Source organism: Camelus bactrianus, chromosome 22 (assembly GCF_048773025.1).
Source record: "Camelus bactrianus isolate YW-2024 breed Bactrian camel chromosome 22, ASM4877302v1, whole genome shotgun sequence".
Lineage (NCBI taxonomy): Eukaryota > Metazoa > Chordata > Mammalia > Artiodactyla > Camelidae > Camelus > Camelus bactrianus.
The window spans coordinates 16,145,957-16,167,071 of NC_133560.1; the positions used below are offsets into that span (position 1 = coordinate 16,145,957).

Genomic DNA, 21,115 nt, shown 5'->3' on the forward strand with positions numbered 1-21,115 from the left:
TTTTAACAAAATACACAAGATATTGTAACTAATCTTTAGCACATCTGGCCTCCAGGCACCCAGATTTTAATTCCATACTTTTCATGACAATTTTACTAAAATTACATGACTGGGTCCTTTAACTTCTCCCCCACTTCCAGATGTACTAACCCTCTTGCTGGCATCTCTGAGCTATTAATTAAAATGAACAGATATAGCTGAACACGCATCTCTAAATGATCTGTAGGTCTTTTGCTCCAGGGATGGCATATTCCAATATCAGAAGTACTTTCTACTCGGAAAGATAGGAGTAGGATGAGAAAAAGTACCCCTCTATTCCACAGTCAACAGGCCACCTAGAATGTGGAGCAGAAACACTGGGATGATACTGGGTTGTGAGCCTGGGAATATTGGAGTCCTGCTCAATGCATCACTCAGCTTGGTTGGGGAGAAAAAATACACTCCAATGACAGCTACATCAGTAACTATAATGATAGTCCAGAGGTGGTGGGGGGCTCTAGATGGAAAGAAGATTAAACAGATGTTAGAAGGTAATGAGATGGGAGGGGAGAAAGATGTGAGTATTCCAAACAGAACCATCATGTGGACAGTCAGGGGACCGAGAGAGAGTGCCGAACCACGCTGTAGGAATTCTAAGGAGTTCATGATTGACAGAGCACAGAACGCAGGTTAAAGGGACTAGAATATCTAGAGATGAGTCCAAGAGGACAGCAATTAAACCATGTAAGGCCCCGAGAGTGGGCTAAGTAGTCTGAACTTGAATCCAAGGGCTCCATCTTTCTAAGGCATGTGTGAGGAACATGGGTTTGTAGGGGAGCATGAGGGAGGGAGTGAGGGAGGGGGGTGGGGAGGAGTCTGGAAACAGCAGGCAGCCTGACTAGGGTTACCCTCTGCTTTTTCTCCCCATCCTTTGACTTGGGCCCAACTCTAAGTCCTTCATATTCCTTAAGTATTTCCTGAGCACTCATTTTGTGATGAGGATGGCCCCTAAGAGGAACAAAAATAAAATCCAGACATATTCTATACCTTCCCTGGGGCATAGAATTTAATAGTGGAGCAGACAAGTCTATAAATTCTTACAAAACAACGTGGTTAGGGCCTAGAAGGGGGATAGACGGGCCTGTGTGAGAACAGGGAAGAGCTAATTCACCGTAGCTTGGGTGGAATGAGGGATGGACACAGAAGGCTTTGAGTCAGACACTGAGGCTTTGGAGGCATGGAATGTTATCGACAGGAGGTAGCTGCAGAATGGGCTGGGGGATGGGCGGGCCGAGGGAGGGTGGGAGAGGTACAGGGAAGACTGAAGCTTAAGTAGGCTATTCTGGGACCAACTGACAGAGCAGGACCCACCTTCCAAGAGGCCTCCCAAGGACCCAGCCCTGGTCACAGCACAGCCTGGGGCAGGAGGGGGAGCCACAATGGCCAAGAAAGCCAGAGTCAAAGGGTCAGGGTCAGGCTGGACACATCCTCTCCACGCCCACCGCCCGCCCCATGGGGCTGCTCTCCTCCCTGCTCCTGTCTCCCTGTGAGTCCTTCCTCTCCCCTTCATCCTCCCTTACCTCCCGCGTTGTTGTGATTCTCCCCGACCCCCACCCCCAGCCAGCTCCAACTTCTCTCTCCCTTAGTCACACACACTATCTGGGAAAGGTTTCTTTCCTTTTTTAAAAATAACATATTTATATTCCTGAGCTCCTTTTTGAGGAGGAAAAAAAAGATGAGTTTAGCTATGTATTTAAAAAAAACAAAAAAAGGACAGCATTTTTCTTGTGCATGGCTCTGCACTGATTTTTTTAAAAACGTAGATTGAGAATGAAAGAAAAGGAAGAACAAAAAATAGGGGAAAAAAATGTTTCTGTATCTCTCAGATAGCTCTGCTTGCTCAGTGGTTTGTCCTCTGACTTTAATAACAAAGAGCCATGAGGTGCAATCAGTGTTGAGTTACAAATGGTCTCTTTACCACTCTTACTAGCAATGCCAATCTTAGCATATTTCATGATTCTAGTGTCACTTAAAAATCTGTGTCCTCTCAGCATACGATTGAGCATTACTGTTTGGACATACCAGGTTTAATATACTATAATATTGTTTGCATGGGTAAATCCTGCACAAAGCTGCCCATTTTCTAAGGATGTGCTAAAACACGTGCCAGGTGGGAAAGAGGGCTATCTGGTAAAAAGGGCTTAGAGGCTCCAGACAGATTTGCAGATAAAGCTCATCTCTGCCACTTACTAGCTTTGCCACTTTGGGCAGGTTTCTTGACCTCTACAAGCTCTTCTTGAATTTGTGAAATGAGTATAATTCCTTCTTTGAGGATTTTCTTGAGAGCCCCTGACCAGCCTGCTTGTCTGTCTCCTGTCTTCTCTTCCCTCCTGTCCTCTCTTCCTTCCGAACTCTGCTGAGTGGCAAACAGGTGCTGACTAGAGCAAGCCTGTGAACTTTAATAAAGGCAAAGTTAACTGTGAAGTTTAAATGAGATGCATGAAGCACTGGTCCAGTGCTGGCACATCATTAGCGTCCAATAAAGGTCAGTTATTCTTTTATTATCGTACACACGGTTTGTCCAATAATTTACCAAACAAACACCTTTATAGCTTCTGAAAAATGAGGAGTGTTTCCTTGTTACGGTGTACCTGTCACCTAAGCTTGATCCTGTTTTCATTTATTGCTCATTAACTGCAAATTCTTAGAAGAAAAAAGAAACTGGCACAGACCAGTTATTTTTCACCTGTAGAAGGCACCACATTAGCAATTTTAAAAATAAATTCTTGGTTAATTTCTACATGGAGGTTAAAAAAAATTCTTGTTAAACTATAGAAGGGTGGAGCTGATAAATTTTTCAATCATTGCTTTTTTTCCCTTCAATCATTGCTTTTTAACGTAACAGCTCACACTTTAAAATTTTAATGTGTATTACAAAGACAATATAAAAATGGCATACACCAGTCTAATATGATAAAAGTGTCATTATGACCTTCATGGATTTTTGTCTAGCCCAGGTAATCCCAGTAAACCCTACAGATTGAAGAAGCATCTTCAATCATTTCACTGCTCTTGTCCTTGACTGTGTTTTTTTTTTTTTTTCTTTTTACACATTTCTTGCTAATGCATCTTTATTTCTTAAAAGACTCGCATTAAAATGGGAAGGCTTTAAATGAAAGTTTGTGACTTGTGAACGGACTGGCTTAGATCCTGATACTCTAGATTTTACTTGTTTTAATTGTATTAGAAATGTCTATTGTGTGTTTTGCTGTTTTAAAAGAGTCAGCTTTTCTTTTTTTTTTTTTGAAAGATTTACGGTTCTGTTTTAAGAAACCGCTTGAGGTAATGTTTGTCATGCAAATTTCCATTTGAAGGAACAGACTTGCAAAGCATTAACATTAAAGTGGCCCTATTTCAGGCCACTCTACCTGAGATTAAGTGGACCGAAAGAAAAGCCATGCAAGGAGAATAGAAAGGAGGTCGGAGGGCCTGACCCCATCATTCTCTGCCTGTAGGCCTAGGAAAGTCTGGTATCTGACTCTCTGGCCCGTCTACTGGTATACCATGACCTCTGACCCAGCCCTAGAAATGAAGTTCATTTAGCAACACATTAAAAAAGTGAGGGGTCACAGAAAAGGTATGAACTGTCTTCAGCTTGGACACTGGTAGTAATGCAAAATTCTGCAAGACCGTAGAAATGAGACATCATTTACTCCCTGGAAAGGGCTCTATTAAGGACACTGGGTTTTATTCAGAGTCTAAACATTAAGTTAGATAGCAGAGATGTTTAGACAATGACAGGGGAGGGATTTAGAAGGGTAATGAGGCAGGAGAGGGCTCTGAAGCTTGAATGCTGATGAGGTGGTGAGAGCCAAGCCACAAACCAAATCTCCTGTACTTTGCAACTTCGCCCGAGGCCAATCCTATAGTTTGAGAAAGAGAAGGCATTGCGGCCCCCCCATCCCTCTCTCCTGCTCAGATCTGTTTTGCCTGCTCCAGCACAATCCAAATGGTCCATCTTTCCAACCCAGTGCAAGTCATCTTCTGCTGACGCAGGAGATCGGCTCGTTTTCCCCTAGTTCACACTCAGTTACGATGGCAGATATTCCAGCAATATCCTCTCTTCCAAAAGAGGCGTCTAGTTATCCAAAAAAGAATAGAAGAGAGAAATTCAGGCAGCTGTGGTCAAAGAGTTTGAGTAGGGGGCCACTATGTGTAGGGCACGCCAGAATTGCTGGAGGGCTGTTGTCTGTTCTTGCCGAAATACACAGAGCTGATATGCATGTGCTACTCCAGACAAATTAGTTCTCCCAAACCTCCTAGTCATTTTCCTTAATCGGGCTTTGATTTTGGAATGGTGGTAAGAAGGGAAGGGGTTAACTAGCTTCGAGGCCAAGGGCTACCAGCCATGAACACATTCATAGGAGACATTATTTTCCAGAACTGTCTTACAAGTGTTTGACAAACTGCTCAGCATAAAAAGTGAATGTGTGAAAAAAAATTCTAACTGCTGTCCCTACTATAATACTAGTAAGTGGGATCCCCAGTGAGACAGAAATCTTTAGAGGAGGGAAAACTATTTCAATTGCCAGCAGTTTGTAGTGAAGATGATAGGAAGTCCCTAATGAGGAAGCCACTAATGAGTCCGGGTAATTTGTTGGTATAGACTGCACATTCTGTGTGTTTATGAAATGTAGCGCTAGACAGGTGCTCCTTCCTCACCTTCAAGCTCACGATCACAAGGAAGAGAGATAAATGTGCTGCATGGTCTACTCCCTCCAAAATTCATACTCTTCATTTAGGAAGACCAGCCAAGTAACTCTTCATTGACAAAAAAATACTATCTATTGTTTTCAGGAATAGCCAGGACTGTGATGTGTTCTAATAGCAAATATTCCAGAGTGAACACTTAACAATGTGGGCTAAACCTCTGTAGACATAACATTTTTTTATCTGAGGCAAGAGCAGAAACTCGGAGGAAAGAAGAAGGTGCTACTCTCCATCTGAAGAAGAGCAGCTCTCAGGGCTCAGGGACCAGAGACTGTCAGCTAGAACTTCCTTGTAGCAGGGCCAGGGCAGTGGACTCCAAAGCAAAGTTGGAGTCCCAGTTTAAGTATGTCTTTCTAATTCTCTCCTGCATCCTCAAATCAGGAATAAAGTTTGCAAATCAGTACAAGTTAGTGCCAGCTTGGTCTTATCTAAGCTTGGGGGAAGAAGAGAAGGAGCTATGGATATAGTTGAGGGCAAAGTCGGGTGTAGAGAGGTGGAGCAGCAAGAGAAGCGCAAGCATCTTCTAGGAACTGCCCTACGAGGGTACAGGCACTGTCCCAGGACCCTCTGAGGGGGCCACATTTCTACAAGTTATGCAGCATGATGATTTCCATGATTCTATACGAAGAGGAAAACTAAGTGACTCTTGAAGGCTAGAAAACTTGATATTCTTTGAGTTAAAAATAACTTTTTATATTTTTTCCAGCATTTCCTTGAGCCAGACGTTGTGCTGGAACAGATCTTGTTTCATTTAATTCTCATAATAACTCAATGAAATGGTTATAGTCATTATCATACAATTGTTATAATCATTTTGAAGATGAGTGGACAAAGGTTCTAAGAGACTCCGTATTTTGCCCAAAGTCATATAATGATGAAGGAGCAAATCTAATTCATACTCAGATCAACCTAACCTTTTAACCGTTGTGATGTACTAACTTTAGCAGGATAAACAATCTGTGAAACTTTGCAGTTTTCTTGTGAGAGAAAACAAAACACTCTTTCTTCTCAAGACAACCCCAAATTGTCCATGAGGAGGTCACTCCTCAACTTCCATCTCAAACTATAAGATATAGGTCACATATATAATTTCTGCATTAGATGGGGGCCTGAGCACATAAAGCATGACCAGGACCCAGGACACAAGCCTGAGCTGCTCTGTTTCCTTCAAAGAAATGGAAAAATATCCAATGCTCTTGGATTCAAATAACTAATATTGTTAAAATGACCATACTACCCACAGCAATCTACAGATTTTAATGTGATCCCTATCAAATTATCATGGCATTTTTCACAGAACTAGGACAAATAATCCTAGAATTGATCTGGAACCACAAAAGACTCAGAATTGCCAAAGCAATACTGAGGAAAAAGGACAAAGCTGGAGGCATAACTTTCCCAGACTTGAGACAGTAGTACAGAGATACAGTAATCAAAACAGTGTAGTATTGGCACAAAAACAGACATAGATCAATGGAACGTAATAGAGAGCCCAGAAATAAACCCACACACTTACAGTCAATTAATCTTCAACAAAGGAGGCAAGAATATACAATGGAGAAAAGACAGGCTCTTCAGCAAGTGGCGCTGGGAAAACTGGAGAGCTGCGTGTAAATCAATGACGTTAGAATGCTCCCTCACACCGTACACAAAAATAAACTCAAAGTTACTTAAAGTCTTAAGACATGACACCATACAACTCCTAGAAGAGAACATAGGCAAAACATTCTCAGACATAAATCATGGCGATGGTTTCTTAGATCAGTCTCCCAAGGCAAAAGAAATAAAAGCAAAAATAAATGGAACCTAATCAAACTTACAAGATTTTGTGCAGCAAAGAAAACCATAAACAAAACCAAAAGACAATCTATGGACTGGGAAGAATATTTGCAAATGATGTGATCGACAAGGGATTAATTTCCAGAAAATACCAACAGCTCATACAGCTCACTATCAAAAAACAACAAACAAGCCAATCAAAAAGTGGGCAGAAGACGTGAATAGAAATTTCTTCAACGACATCTAGACAGCCAACAGGTGCAAAGATATTTATCATCACTAACTATTACAGAAATGCAATCAAAATTACAATGAGCTATCACCTCACACCAGTCAGAATGGCCATCAACAAAAAGTCTACAAATAATAAATGCTGGAAACGGTGTGAAGAAAAAGAAAACCCTCCTACACTGTTGGTGGGAATATAAATTGGTGCAGCCACTATGGAGAACAGCATGGAGGTTCCTTAAAAAACTAAAAATAGAGCTACCATATGACCCAGCAATCGAAATCTACAGAAGATGGGGGCCTGTGTGCACATAAAACGTGACCAGAGCCCAGGACACAAGTCTGAATTGCTCTGTTTCCTTCTTAGATGTCATTAAATGACTACCTGCTATTAAATGTTGCTATTTCCCATGATAAAAGGCCAATCATAATGCCTCTGATATACAAGATGTCAATCAGCAGCAAATAACTAATTCCACAATTCTTATATAGCTCACCTGTCTGATGGTACATTTATGCAGCTATGGTTAATGCCTTTATTTCTACGATGTTGAAGAGTTTCAAGCAATCTTTCTTCACTAGGAATAATCTGAACAACGTATTTCTAAGGGAAATTATTTCCAAAACACACCTTTTCTCCATCACCTCATTTATTATTAAATAGTACTTACAAAGGTGTTGTTTACATGTTAACAAAGATACTGAGAGTATACTGACCTTGTCCCAATGATGTAAGTATTCAAGTCTATTAACTTGATGAACAAACAGTAGGTTTAAAGGCTATAAGAAATTAACAAAGTTGGGGTAAGAGGGAGAGGAAATGGGTCACAGAGAGAGAGGGAGGGAAGGAGAGAGGGAGAGAGAATATATGAGAGAATTCTAAAATAATGCATTGTTTCCCCTTTCTGCTTTACTCTTAACAAATGTAGATTCAAAATTCTTGCTTTTCTACACGTGGATAATGAACTTCGTGTTTCTTTCATTACTTCTTATTTATCGGTTTTATTTTTTGCCACTTAACCAGTTTCAAAGTTTGAAATCTTGCTTTGATTTCCCTTTTGCTATACCCAAAGTGGCTAGACGTGATGTTAAAAAAAAAAAAAACTACTTATTAGAGAAAAAAGCAAATTTAGAAAGCCAATGATAAGAATTATAATTACTTTTCACTAAGGATGTAATTATACACTGATAACTTCCAATTAGAGAAATAGTGGAGAGATGGGAAGAAAAAAAAAGATAACTCAGTTCGCCCAACAATTATTTTCTCAAGGACTAGATACTCAGGTCTTTGGAGACTGTGTGAATCAGAACTTTCTTGGATTCACAGCTAAGTCTGTAAGGAGTTTTTTTAATAAGTATCACCTAAAATGACAGTGCAGTAGAGAGCCACAAATGCTGAGTTCAAAATTCTCATTGTATCAGCCACTTCTTTCTAGTGGGTATCTTTAGACTTTAGACTGTACCTCTCCTGATCACAGCAAAGTATGTGTTTGTCCGTGATCACCACATGCTTAGCTGCAAAGACGAACATGTACTCAACTTCAAGGTCATCGTTGGAGAATAGGTCATGTTTTGATGATTTATAAAAGGCACTGATGTTTTAGTAATTTATTGACACAGATTGCATTTGTACCTATTTATAAAATACTAATAGTATTCCCTTGTCTACAAAATCATGCACACAAGGAATACATTTGTAAAGTGTTTGTAAAGCTCTATGCATGCTTATATTTGTATTTATACAAATTACCCTATGTCCTACAGCACTCATTTGTGTGCATTTTTTTTTTTTTGAGTAGACTCAACTTTACACAGCAGACAACATGCATTTGGTAGGTGATTTCAAATTAAATGACCAAAGCATATTTTCATCATTTTGTTATGTAAAGCACATTCAAGTTATTGGCAAATGTTAAATTACCAAATCAATAAGTTTCTTTCTCAGACTTTTAAGTCCAATGACTGACTATTAAGCTTGTGGAATTCATACATTGAACAGGTGAAGCATTGACCTAGAAGGGTTATTAATGAGTCTATTTTCCACTCTTTTTTCAAGTCAAATATTATTTTTCAATTGAAAATACTGTTTGACTTAACAATGTGGATCTGAGTATGTAGGTCAAGTAGTGACCCCAACCTACTGCAAGTGATAAAACATTTCGGTCATAGGACCAGGGTAGATTGACGGCTACTATCATCAGGTCAAACAATATTAATCCACCATTAAATTAAAGGAGCACCAAAAATGATGACTGTTTTTTTTTTTTTTTAAAAATCAATCACAGTCCAAATGATGCCATTCATCTTGAAATACATTTCTTCCACTCCTCCAAAAAGTTGATATATTTTAAAGTCTTTGCACTGGAGTGACAGAGAATCACAAACTGAGGGACCTACAGAGATGTCCTTCAAACATTTCAAGGGGTGTGAAACAAAGAAGAACATGCCTTCCTGAAGTTGTGGGCTCTGAAACTGTTATGTTTGTAGCAAATGGTTATCTTTTCACGGTCGGCCTGGGGTGTCTAAGCATGTATCCCCACTTGAACAGTTTTCCGACCATATTCAGCCACTGGCATCAGTTCTTAAACTTAGGGCATCCCTGAAGGTGATGAATTAATGATCATTAACATGCCTGCGTGAGGTATTTTAGGAATTGCTTTTTTAACTTGACTGCAAAAAATTTCAAATATATTTATAAAAATGAGAATAATTAGAAGATCTATATATTTATCTTCAACCACCACCAGTTTTCTGCTCTTCTGCTTCATATACCCCTCCATTCACTACTTTCCCCCAATTCCAACACACACACACACACACACACACACACCTTTTGTCTGCTTCTCACCCAAGTACATGAAGGCAAATCTCAAGCACCTTATTATTTCATCTTTAATTATTTTTGTATGTAATCTCTGAAGACTTAAAAATTAAACCAAAATATATTTTAGCACCAAGGAAAATTAACAAAAATCCACAACTATCATACAAAATTCAAAATCTTTGAACTGTCTCCAAATATCTTAATGTTTCTTTTTCCAGATACTTTGAGTAGATTGCTGGCTTCCAATGGGATGATGGTTGTTTTTATGGTAGGACATTGTATGAAATCCAAAAAACAAGTCAGCTTCTGTATGGAAAACATTTCTTAACATATAAACATTACTTTTCTAATGAAATTTATCATAAATTCCTAATGAGTGGAAACTAATAAAAAGATAAAAATCGGGGTATGATAAAACAACACAAGCAGCAATCCCTGAAGCCTGTCAGTATCAAACATCAGTAAAAACCATCCTAAGACACCAAGAGTTATTATGTGAAGAAATACTTCTTTAGATTTGACATAGAAAGCAGCTTCAGGGAAACAGCAATGAAACTTAAAGGTGAAGAATCGAGATTGAACTGAAGCGTCCGTTATGTCCTAGCCATCTTAGACAAGTGTGAAGCCACGTTGCTTCACAGCCCTCTGACATGAGGGGTGGTACTAGTGAGGACCAAGTGAAAAGAAGGTGGACAGCACCCCACACACAGTGTCAGGGGCCACGGAATGCTGACGTGTATTTTCTGTCTAACTTTGGTCTTAGCTGTAGTCAAAATTCTTTGCTTCTCCCACTCCAGGGAACTTCAAGCCGTTTCATGCCATCGACTTTTCATATTCCCTCATCCATTACATCTCCCCACTTCCCACTGCCCCAGTTAATGGGCCACAGTCAAGCGTCACCTCTCCTTTACAGACACCCTCCTGTTCCCTGCCCTTCTCCAACTGGGACTCCAAGTTTCGCCAAATCACATGCAGGTAAAATTCAACTTTCCACCTACGCGTCATCGGCACCCATGAAGCTGACAGCACCTAAAGAAAAAGCTCATATTATTACTAGTTGGTTTCACTTTAAATTCATATCCAGGAACTTCAAAGTGAGTCCCAATGCTGTGAGGCCAACATCAGGACTTCTCAGCCCATTCACACTCTCTCTCTCAGTTATAACTATTTCCACCTTCTTTCCTTAAACTTCTATCATCTCCTCCTCTATCCTCATCTTCCACTGGTGACCTTGCCTGGTATTTCACAAACCAACTGAAAACAATGTGCAGAGGACTTCCACAGACCACCACCACCACATCCACCTGTCCTGGGTTCCACATCCTCTTACTCCAATTCTTGAATTTTTTCTCTCACTGCCAATCTCTTAACATCACAGAACTCCAGGACCCAGTCTTTGGAACTATCTACATTCACTTTATTGGTGATCTCATCCATTTTCTTTGTTTCAAAAACTATCAGTAAGTACCCTGACTCCTAGATTCCTAGCTCTAGCTCAGACCTCGCTCCCATATTTCAACATTGTCTGCCCATAAACACTCGCCTGTCAGCACCAAAGCTGAACTTCAGTTCTAATATCAAAACCTGCTCTACTATAAGCCATCACTATCTCAGCAGATAGAACTGTCATTCTTTCAGCGGCTCATGCAATCCTTCCCTTGTCTTTCTCTCTCGTATCCTGCTTCCAATCCATCAAACCTCATTAACTTCAAAATGCATGCAGAATTCAACAAATTCTTCCGAGCTCCATTATGAAGTCGACTTTGCTCTGAATCAGCATATTGTTTTGTCTAGCCACTTCATAGCCTCCTTTTCTCCCCTCACTCATGCACCAGCCATCTATTACTTTTCAAACCTAAAACATTTCATTCTTCAGTCCAATTTTGCCAGAAAGTCCTCATTTCTCTCAGAGTAGAAGTCAAATAGACAAGAAACAACAAGGGTTAGTGAAAATGTAGAGATGAGTAAAATGTCAGTTGGTGCAGCTACTATGGAAAACAGAACAGAGATTCCTTAACAAACTAAAAATACAACTACCATAAAATCCAGCAATCTCACTTCTGAGTATTTATCCCACAAAAACCAAAACACTAACTCAAGAAAAAGGATGTACCCATGTGTTTATTGCAGCACTATTTACAATAGCCAAGATATGGAAGCAAACTAAGTCAGTCTACAAATGAGTGAATAAAGAAGATGTGGTATATACGGTTGACCTTGAACAATGTGGGGGTTGGGACAGCAAACCATGCCCCACCCACAGTCAAATATTGAAGTATAACTTTACAATCAGCCTCCATAAACACAATTCCACATTTGCAGATTTAACCAACCATGGATCAGTAGTGCTGCAGAACACATTTATTAAAAAAAGACCCACATGTAAGTGGACCTGCACAGTTCAAACCTGTGTTGTTCAAGGGTCAACTGCATATACAATGGAGTATTACTTAGCCATAAAAAAGAATGAAATCTTGCCACTTGCAGCAACATGGATGGACCTGGAGGGTATTACGCTTAGAGAAATAAGTCAGACCAAGAAAAACACATACCTTATGATTTTACCTGTATGTGGAATCTGAAAAACAAATGAAACAAAACAAACAGACTCATAGATACAGGTGGTTGCCAGAGGGAAGGAGGGTTGGGGGACTGACAAAGTAAGTGAAGGTGATTAAGAGGTACAAACTTCCAGCTGTAAAATAAGTCAGGGGGAAACAGTGCACACACAGAGAATATACTCAGTAGTACTGTGATGATCTTGTAAGGTGGCACAGTCATTGGTCTTACTGAAGTGATCATTTCAAAATGCAAAAAATATCGAATCACTACATTACACATCTGAAACTAATATTGTATGTTAATTACAACTCAAAACATTAAATTAAAATGTTAAAAAAGTCGAATAGTCCTCAGGGCTATCGATGAACTGGCATAATCGCTTTTACACCCTCACGAGCTGTGAGGCTACTGGCCCATGCTGCTTGGGCCTCTGTGTTTCTTGTGACGCGTCAAGCACATGCTCACTTCAGGGCCTTTGCTCCAGCTGTTTCTCTCCCTGGGATGCTCTTCTCCCAGATTATTTGCTTGGCTAAGTGCCTCACTCCTCCTGGTTTTGTTTGTTTGCTTGTTTGTTTTTGTGGCCATGGGAAAAGCTCTGCCCCAGGCAACAAGCAATCCTGCCCTATTTATCATTCTCTCCAGGTTGGCCAACAGTCTCTGCTTGTCCTGGATGAACAAAGAGTTATCCAGGCTAAGCTGCCAGTTATATTGTCTTCCTCTCCTGTTTGTCACGGTGAAGACAGAGTTCTGATGGCAACCATAGTAACAGCCTCCATTTACTGGGTACCTGCCGCCCATGGAACAGGTGCTTTGCATATATTATTCCTCGTCCTAATAGCATCCTGATATGGTAAATTTTAGTTTATTTTATTAAAATTTTTTTCATTATTTAAATTATTTATTATTTTGTTAAGAGAGCTATAGGAAGAGAAAGACACACAGAGAATATCAGAAGTTAATATGACATAATATGAATAGGGGCTACCCCTTAGTTAATGAGGTTGTAAGTGATTTTTTTTCCTTTTATCTTTTTTTTTGGTATTTCTTTTTTCTTTCTTTTTCTTTTTTTTTTAGTATTTTCCAGCTATTATGTACTCCCAAATTATTTTTATAGTTAGAAAAAATGGATTTAACATCTTAGAATCACTACCTGTTTAAACCAGGGTAGAAAGTCCAAACATGAGGAAAACAACATTCTCAATTCCAGCTGTTTCAATTATATTGATTAAAAACAGGTTCCCGCATACCTGCTACCACAGGACCTCTACAGTTTCCCCTAGGTTTTCATCAAAACTTCTGTGTACTTGCCCAAATACCCAAATACTTATGATCTGTGTGACATTCAGAGATGGTCATCACAAGGATTTGCTGGGGAAGGGAGGTGCCAAGGGCAGGTCAGGAGAGTCAGACTCCAGCCCAGGGTTTGTCACTGACTTCTTGGGCAAATCACTTAAGCCCTTCAGGCCCCTCTTGTGTCATTTCAGAGAGTTAGACAAGGTGATTTCTAAGCTCCCTTCTGGCTCACGTCCATGAACTTCCCCTTTCTCTACCCTAGCCACACTGTCCTGGGAGGTCACCAATGAGTAAATTGCATTTGGAATGTGTTAAACCTCAGCTGTTCTTAAGTAAAAGAATGACCATCCATCCAGTAACTAAAGGACAAGGGAGAGACCAGCCATAAAGACTTGGACCATTTCATCCCAAAAGCCTCATCCCCTGTCTTCCGGCTCTAAAACAACACAACCTGCTTAGAGTTCTGCTCTCCCCACAATTTATTATTATTTAAAATTTATTTATTATTATTTATGACTTATTCAATTATGTATGTAACCTAAAAAAAACAAAAACAAAACATTTCACGGATTTCTCCCATTCCCCCCCTACTTCCAGCTTCTGGCAACCACCCATCTGTTCTCCCCATAGGCTGGTGGTGTTTGTTTTTGTTTTTTGATACAACATGTAAGAGCGATCATATAGTATATGTTTTCTTTCGTATGGCTGAGTAATATTCAAATACATATCACAATTTCTTTATCCATGCGTCCAATACTTGACATTCAGGTTGTTTCTCTATCTTGGCTATTGCAGATGCTGCTGCAATAAACATGCAGGTGAAGAAGAATTAATAAAATGGCCACATTTAGGCTAAAAGATTGTTTATTCTTATGCTTGTGCTTAAAATGGTCAACTGACCAGTTGCTGCTCACAGCTCCAGGCCCGCTGTTAAAACAAAGCTATTAATTTTACTCTTTCTGCTTTACTCCAGTAATCTGAAGTAATAATCATACTTTCTGAGTTGCTCTCCAGGGAGAAGGTCACGGAATTGAAACCTTACAAAACAGGCTACATACTGAGAAGACCACACCTTGGGCGCTTACCCGACAAAGAGACTGGGAAAGTGACAACCGCCAGCCTCTACGGAATTGGCCACCTGGAGGCAGCATGACATCACTCTGCGTGATGATTCTGTTGATTGCTGTCGATGTCTTATTGTTTGAGCTATGGCTATTTAACCACTCTACATCATCTTCAAGGTGGGGTCACAGTGCTGAAGGCATTAGACTGCTCTGAGTCCCCTTTGCCTGGCAAAGCAATGAAGCTGTCTCTTTGCTTCTAAGCTCCAAGACCCTGTCTCTGAGTTTTAATTTGGCTTATCAGGGACTCGGGGAGGGGGGCGATCTTTCAGCAACACAGGTGCAGGTATCTTTTTGAGCTAGAGTATTTTTTTTCCTTGGATAAACACCCAGAAGGGAGTCACTGAATCGGGTGGTAGTCTAATCTTCATTTCTGAGGCGCTTCTGTAGTGTTCTCTGTAGTGGCTGCACCCATTTTCACGCCCACCAACAGGGCCCCAGTGCTCCCTTTTCTCCACACCCTCACCAACACCCGTCTTGCTCTTTGCGGAGATCTCATCTCCTCTGTGAGGCCTACCTTCACCTGTTTTACACTCTAACTTGACCTCCAACCTCTCCCATGCCTCTGGCACCATCACATCCCTGTTCTGTGCTCCGTATTTTTTTCCCCAGAGTACAGTCGTAGTTTATTATCACATTCCTGTTTTCATAATGTGCACTCAGGAAGAGTAGACATCTTTAACCTGTTTTACTATCGGCTGCGTTTCCACTACCCGGAACTGAACCTGGCATATGGTAAGACCTCAATAAATATATTTGAATACATTTTCAAATATTTACCTATTGGCCTTTTCATTAGTAATCTATTGAGCAACTGAATTTTCTAAATGAGAGTATTTACTGAAATAAACACACCAAGACTCGACCACACCCATGTTTAACAGTTGATACTGTCTTTCATTGCTGGGAGAAATTCTCAATTTCCATAACAGAGTAAAAAGAAAAAAAGTCTTAGATTTGTAAATGAATAGTCCACTACCTTAGATATTAAAAGAGGACATAAGTTAAAATTAAAAAAAAAAAAACTGTTCTCTATTTTAAGAGGTTTTTCTGTTGTTTCGTTACAGGAGGTACAAAATAGTTTAAGAAAAACAAACAAAATTACATCTTACAACTCATAGACACAGCAAGAAATCAGCAGAGAAGGCTGGAGCTGATAAATTAATGCAATCTTGGGCGTGACTTTTGACAGTTAATAATCTTTAATTAATTTAGTCATTGTTTGCCCTTCAAGATAAAAATGGATATCTATTCATTCTTAGGCCATTATTTTATTTAACACAATGAACTTAAGTTGAAAACTCTTTTGAGCGGCAAACTTTATTACAATTAGACTCACTTTAAATTAATAACATCTCACACAAGGAGACTTGCAGATATGCAGAGGCCCCGAGCAATGAAAAATGATGGCCTCATTATTCCCGCAATCTTACATTTAGTTCAAAATAGAAACCTATTAAATTTGAATTAAGCATAAGGAATTCGAAGTATTTATTTTCAACATGTTGACTACTTTAATGTTTTTAAGTTATTTAAAAAAAAAAAAAAAAGGTTAACTTCACATACGACAAGATTTTAGCACTGAACTGAAGACGTTACCTCGGAAAACTTGTAACCCAAACCTGGGATTTCAGTCTTATTTGTCTGCTCTTAAACAGCCGGCTACTCAGATGATGACGGCTTTACATACATTTTTCTACAGGTTATTGGCTCTTTGGGGAGAAACACACAAGGCTCTTCCATTCCCATCTCTTTTGGGCTCACCCAACCTCTCCTCCTCCTCAGGCTGAGGTCAGATAAGACCTGCTCACAGCAGCCTGCTCAATGCATTAGCTCATCTACTGTTTTCACTCTGCACACCAACCCCCCTACTTTGGGGAGCACAGTGCTTTTACAGAGGAAAAGAAAGGTTCTCCCAAACCAAAGATACCAAACAGGCTACTAACCTTGAGCAAATTTCCGTTCAGCAGCGAGCCTCCTCCCTCCTCCGTGGCCAGCACCCTTCTTCTGAGGCTGGGGAAAGCGCTCTTACTACCACGGCTTCACGCGATACTTCACTGATAGCACCTGGAGAGTCTAGCCCACTAGCTCCCTGCGGGACGCCGTGCGCCTCAGGTGTGTCTGCTAACTTCATGAGCCATGCCACGATGGAAAGTCTCTTTTTTTCAAGCTGGGGTCAGGGGAGCCAAACTGAAGTCTGATGGGGAGAGGAAAGAAAGAGACAAAAGCCTTGTTGTCAATGGTTCCACCGTCCTGTTGATCAGTAACAGAAGAAGGAACCTCAAAAACTACAGCTCGTCTCTTACCCCGTGGTTGAAATGGACACTAGGGGACCGCTTAGCTTCATTTTACCCAGATGTTCCAGAGGACTTTAGGAAAAGGTATAATACACATTCTCACTTAAAGAATTTTTCAAATATAATCTCTGAATTAACTTCAAAGCAACTAAATCCTGGTACAGACAAGAGGCGCCAGGCACCAGCAGTGGAGTGGCTCTTTGAAGACCTCCAGCTGAATCTCATGTGTTGTACCCACCTCTTTTCCACTTGAGGGAAACGGAAAAGGGGACAAACATTATTATTATTTTTTTTTTTTTACCAGCATTAGCTATAAAAAGAGGAGGTCTAAGAGATTCATGAGGGTAATAAACTATTGTTTCGTGGTTGCCAAAACGTACTCAAATGCCAAAGGATTCCATGAGAGAGGAGGGATGGGGGTGAGATTCACACATTTTCCTATTTTACCTCCATTACTCTGATCCCAGCCTGTCTTCTCCCCTCCTCCCTTTAAATAAGAATCCAGAATCCCTAGGAAGCATTTTAAAAATTGCTTTGTGGATTTTATCTTATTAGAGAACAAATAAACCTTTCCAATCCCTGTGATACATCAACAAAAAGATTTATTGTTTCTTTGCACTTGTTTTCAGATCCTGTCACTAGAATTATAAAGGCTGATGAAAACAAGATGGCAAAAGAGTGGTTTTGTCGTTCGTCGGCCACGCACAAGCCATTGATTAAGCTCCTTTACGTGATAAAGTTATTTTATGTCAAAATATTACCTTCAGTGCAGCTGAAATTTAAGTATTTTCCTCACCTCCAAAATAATTGAATCAAATGGGAGAAGAATGCATGTGTATTTGTCCTTTAATTAAAAACACAATCAGAAACACAACTGCAGACTATCACCTATGAATTAAAATGCTAATTCGTTCAAAAGAAGAATATATTTGATGTCCCGCTTTGAAATAGAAGAAACACACAACAAAGAAAGGAAGAGAAAAAATGCCACAGGAAGTCAAACACACATTTGCAAAGCTAATTGAGCAAATTCGCCACCATTTGACATTTTGCTAAAAGAAAAGGAGCCTTGCAGCTGGGTAAAAGAACAATGCAAACAAAGACAGAAAAATACACAGTCGAAATTGATCTGTGGAACCCCAGAGCACTAAGATAGCCTTGTACAGAGTGTGAAATTGAACTGTGAGCCATAGAGAAAATTTTTGTCGTTAACACTTCCCAAGATCAGAGGGAAATGTAGGTGATCTTCCCCTCTTATTTTCCTTTCTAAGAAACTAACCGAGTTGAAGGACGACAAAGAGTCTTAAATCCCCAAACCCTCATTAGGGTTAACAAATGAAACCCACGAATGAGGATTAAGAAGATTTCCCACCAGGTACACTGTAAAGCAGAGTTAGGAATGGGGAGTCAGGGGAAAGTCCAAGAGCAAGCTCGGGAGTAATTACCTTTCCAGCCCATAATGATGCACTCCACTAATTCGCAGGACTTGGCTTATTTCTGAATCTAAAACTTTGGCCAAATTTTTGCTTTTGAAGGAAAAAAAGAGAAAAATCAAATTCCTATTTTGTGTTTCCTAATAAGAACTGAGCCCCTACATCATGTCTCCCCAGCCCGCCTTCCCTTCAACCCATTACTGAAATGAAAATGCTGTGATTTACATCCCGGTTCATACTGGCATGGAGCACATATTGCGTTAGGAGTGCCAGGATCCACATGGAAAATAAAGAACTTCTTACAAGCTCTGCACAGGATGCCAAACAACTGCCAAGTGAGAGGGCCAATCACAGTTCCCCTTTGCAAACATCCCCTTGGACCTCATCAAATTCCCCCCAAAATACTGAATTCCTAACTGATAGGAACCTGGCTTCAGGTTATACTGTTAACCTCCTAAGGTACTTCTAAGGCCTTTTCAATTTAGCCTGTATGTCCTGCAGCTTCTTTTCTGTACCATTGGAAAAAATAATGGCTCTTTCCTTTCAAAAGGTGGCCTTGGGCATGGGCAGACGCCTGGTGTGCTTATCAAGTTACCTATCTGCTTGGATACTGGCTTCTTCTTTAATTGCAGTGGGGTTGTGGGTAGAAAGGTCACAGCAGGATTCCTCTCTTTTATTGGCCTGATGAGTACTTTGGGGTCTGTCTTAATAAAGTCCTGTAGGAATATTTTCACCGCTGTTCAGAGGAAATGGAGATATCTTGTTAAATCAGTTTCACTCCACAGTGAGGATTTATGGGGAGGCCACAGAGCTAGAGATGCTCGCTTGGGAAGAGTTGTTTCTGGATTCCACTTCTCCTTACACAGAGCCCAGGTGGCCTGTGTGCTTTCCCTCTTCATCAGCTCTTTCTGGGGAGGTTCCCCGCAGCCTCCTGGCAGGGGGTGAAGCAATGAAGGCACCGCCTCCCATGGATCTCGTTTCCTGTATCAGCACAGCATCTTCCGTTCTGAACATGCCCATGTCAGAGCACATTAAATTCAGAGAGGTACGGTGACTTCGCTCAGGATGCAGTAGGGAGGCGGCATGCAGAAAACAGTATCAAAAGAGCACAAGGGGACCCATAAAAGAACTATATTAACTCAACAACCAGCTGTGTGGATAGGAGTCGTGTTCACAGAGCCAGCAGGATTCAGCCACCAAGGCTTGATTAATATTAAAATAACAGCTATACATATGTAAGATTCTAGAACAAGGGATCCCTCCCCAATTCCTGAGATCTCCTCAGTTTTCTTTCCTAACACCTACTCTGCCTTTTTCCTCCTAGAGTGTTGGTTAGAGCCGGAATAAGGAGTTCTGTAGGGAACCCTGTTCTTTGTTGAACCGCAGACTTCTTAGGCAGCAAATCCCAATAGCCAAAAAGCAGTGATTTCATGATGTATTAGCATTCAAACAAACTCTGTATAGATTCTCTCTTTCCCAGTTTCGTCCTTAATATTCTATACCAACCTCAGTCTTGTACATGTCTGGGTTTCAGCCTGAATACAGATCCATATGTGAAGCTCCCAGATCCTACAGGCTCACTTTAAAGGTACTTTTTATTTTTACATGGTCAGCTCTGCATTTCTCCCAGCAAAACCGATAAATTATTAAGCAAATACAGCATTAAAAAGGGAAATAGCAGGAACTCAAGAATACATAAAAGAGGAAAAAAAACCCCAACTTCCTTACATATGATGAAATAAAAACACTCACCAAAATCGTTTTGATTCAGGAAAAAGCGATACTGAACACCAACTTGGTGCCCGACGGCATGCTGAACACTAAGTTGCATTCCTGATTTATAAATTACAATTCCATCAACTATTTCCATTCAAATAAGAACTCTACACGTTGAAAACTTAATTGACTTTTCCAAGGTCACTCAACTAATAGAGCAGCAGAGGCAAGGCTGAAACCAAATCTCCTTATTCCCCATCCAATTTCCTTTCAACCACACTCCATACATCTCAGCGTCTAATTTCCACGTCCAGGTTTTAGAAAGTCCAAGGATACAACACCGAAGCTTTGATTGTGGCTGAATGTCTCAGCCGTATTGTCAGATTCTCTGGGGGAATTATAAATCTCCCCAAGCGCTTAACCAATTACCATTTTTTCCCCCTTCATTTTCAAAAGGCATAGTCTTTCAAGAAAACATTTGCACTAAATTACTCAGGTCATTTATATGGAATGACAACTTCTCTCCCAGTCAATTCAGTCTACTTTCCAAATCATCGTCCTTTTAGAGGATGATAATTCTTGTATTCCTTCTAACAAGATATCTCACTCAGGGTTTTTGTTTTTCCTCTTGACCCTTTATTATCACTTCAGTTTTGTTTTGTGTTTCTTTCCTACTCTCAAATTTAAACAGATGTTTCCATAAAAAATATTTTTAAAGAAGCCATTTAAAAAGAGCCATTTTCATTGGCTCTTTAGATCCCCCATCTAGATTTATATTTTATTCTCCCATGAAGATTTCGAAAGGCTGTCTACCTGATGACAGTTCACATAGATTTCTTTTTGAAAATGAGAGTTTATTTTCTGAAGATTGCCACTGATCTGTAGAATTCATTTCAGAAGTATTTGGTTTGAGGAATAGATAATGAGAAAATTAAATAGATGATAGATGGACAGAGATAAATCTGTGATGTTGACTATATAATCTGCTCCCATTTATTTTTTAATTTTAAAATATTAGCCCTTTGTAAACGTTTGACATGTTCATTTTCATTCTAAATGCACTTGTCAACACACGCACACAGACACACACATTCATTCCTACAATTTATCTTC

The 21,115-nt window shown here is 40.1% G+C and overlaps 1 long non-coding RNA gene across 1 annotated transcript in view; it reads right to left on the reverse strand.

Annotated features, from left to right (window-relative positions):
• The window catches only part of LOC141574612 (uncharacterized), a 1,056,998-nt gene that overhangs the window by 715,936 nt on the left and 319,947 nt on the right, over window positions 1-21,115 (reverse strand). Inside the window, exon 4 of the long non-coding RNA XR_012501497.1 lies at window positions 16,503-16,753. This is a non-coding gene — a long non-coding RNA (uncharacterized LOC141574612). The remainder of the gene's footprint in view (window positions 1-16,502; window positions 16,754-21,115) is intronic.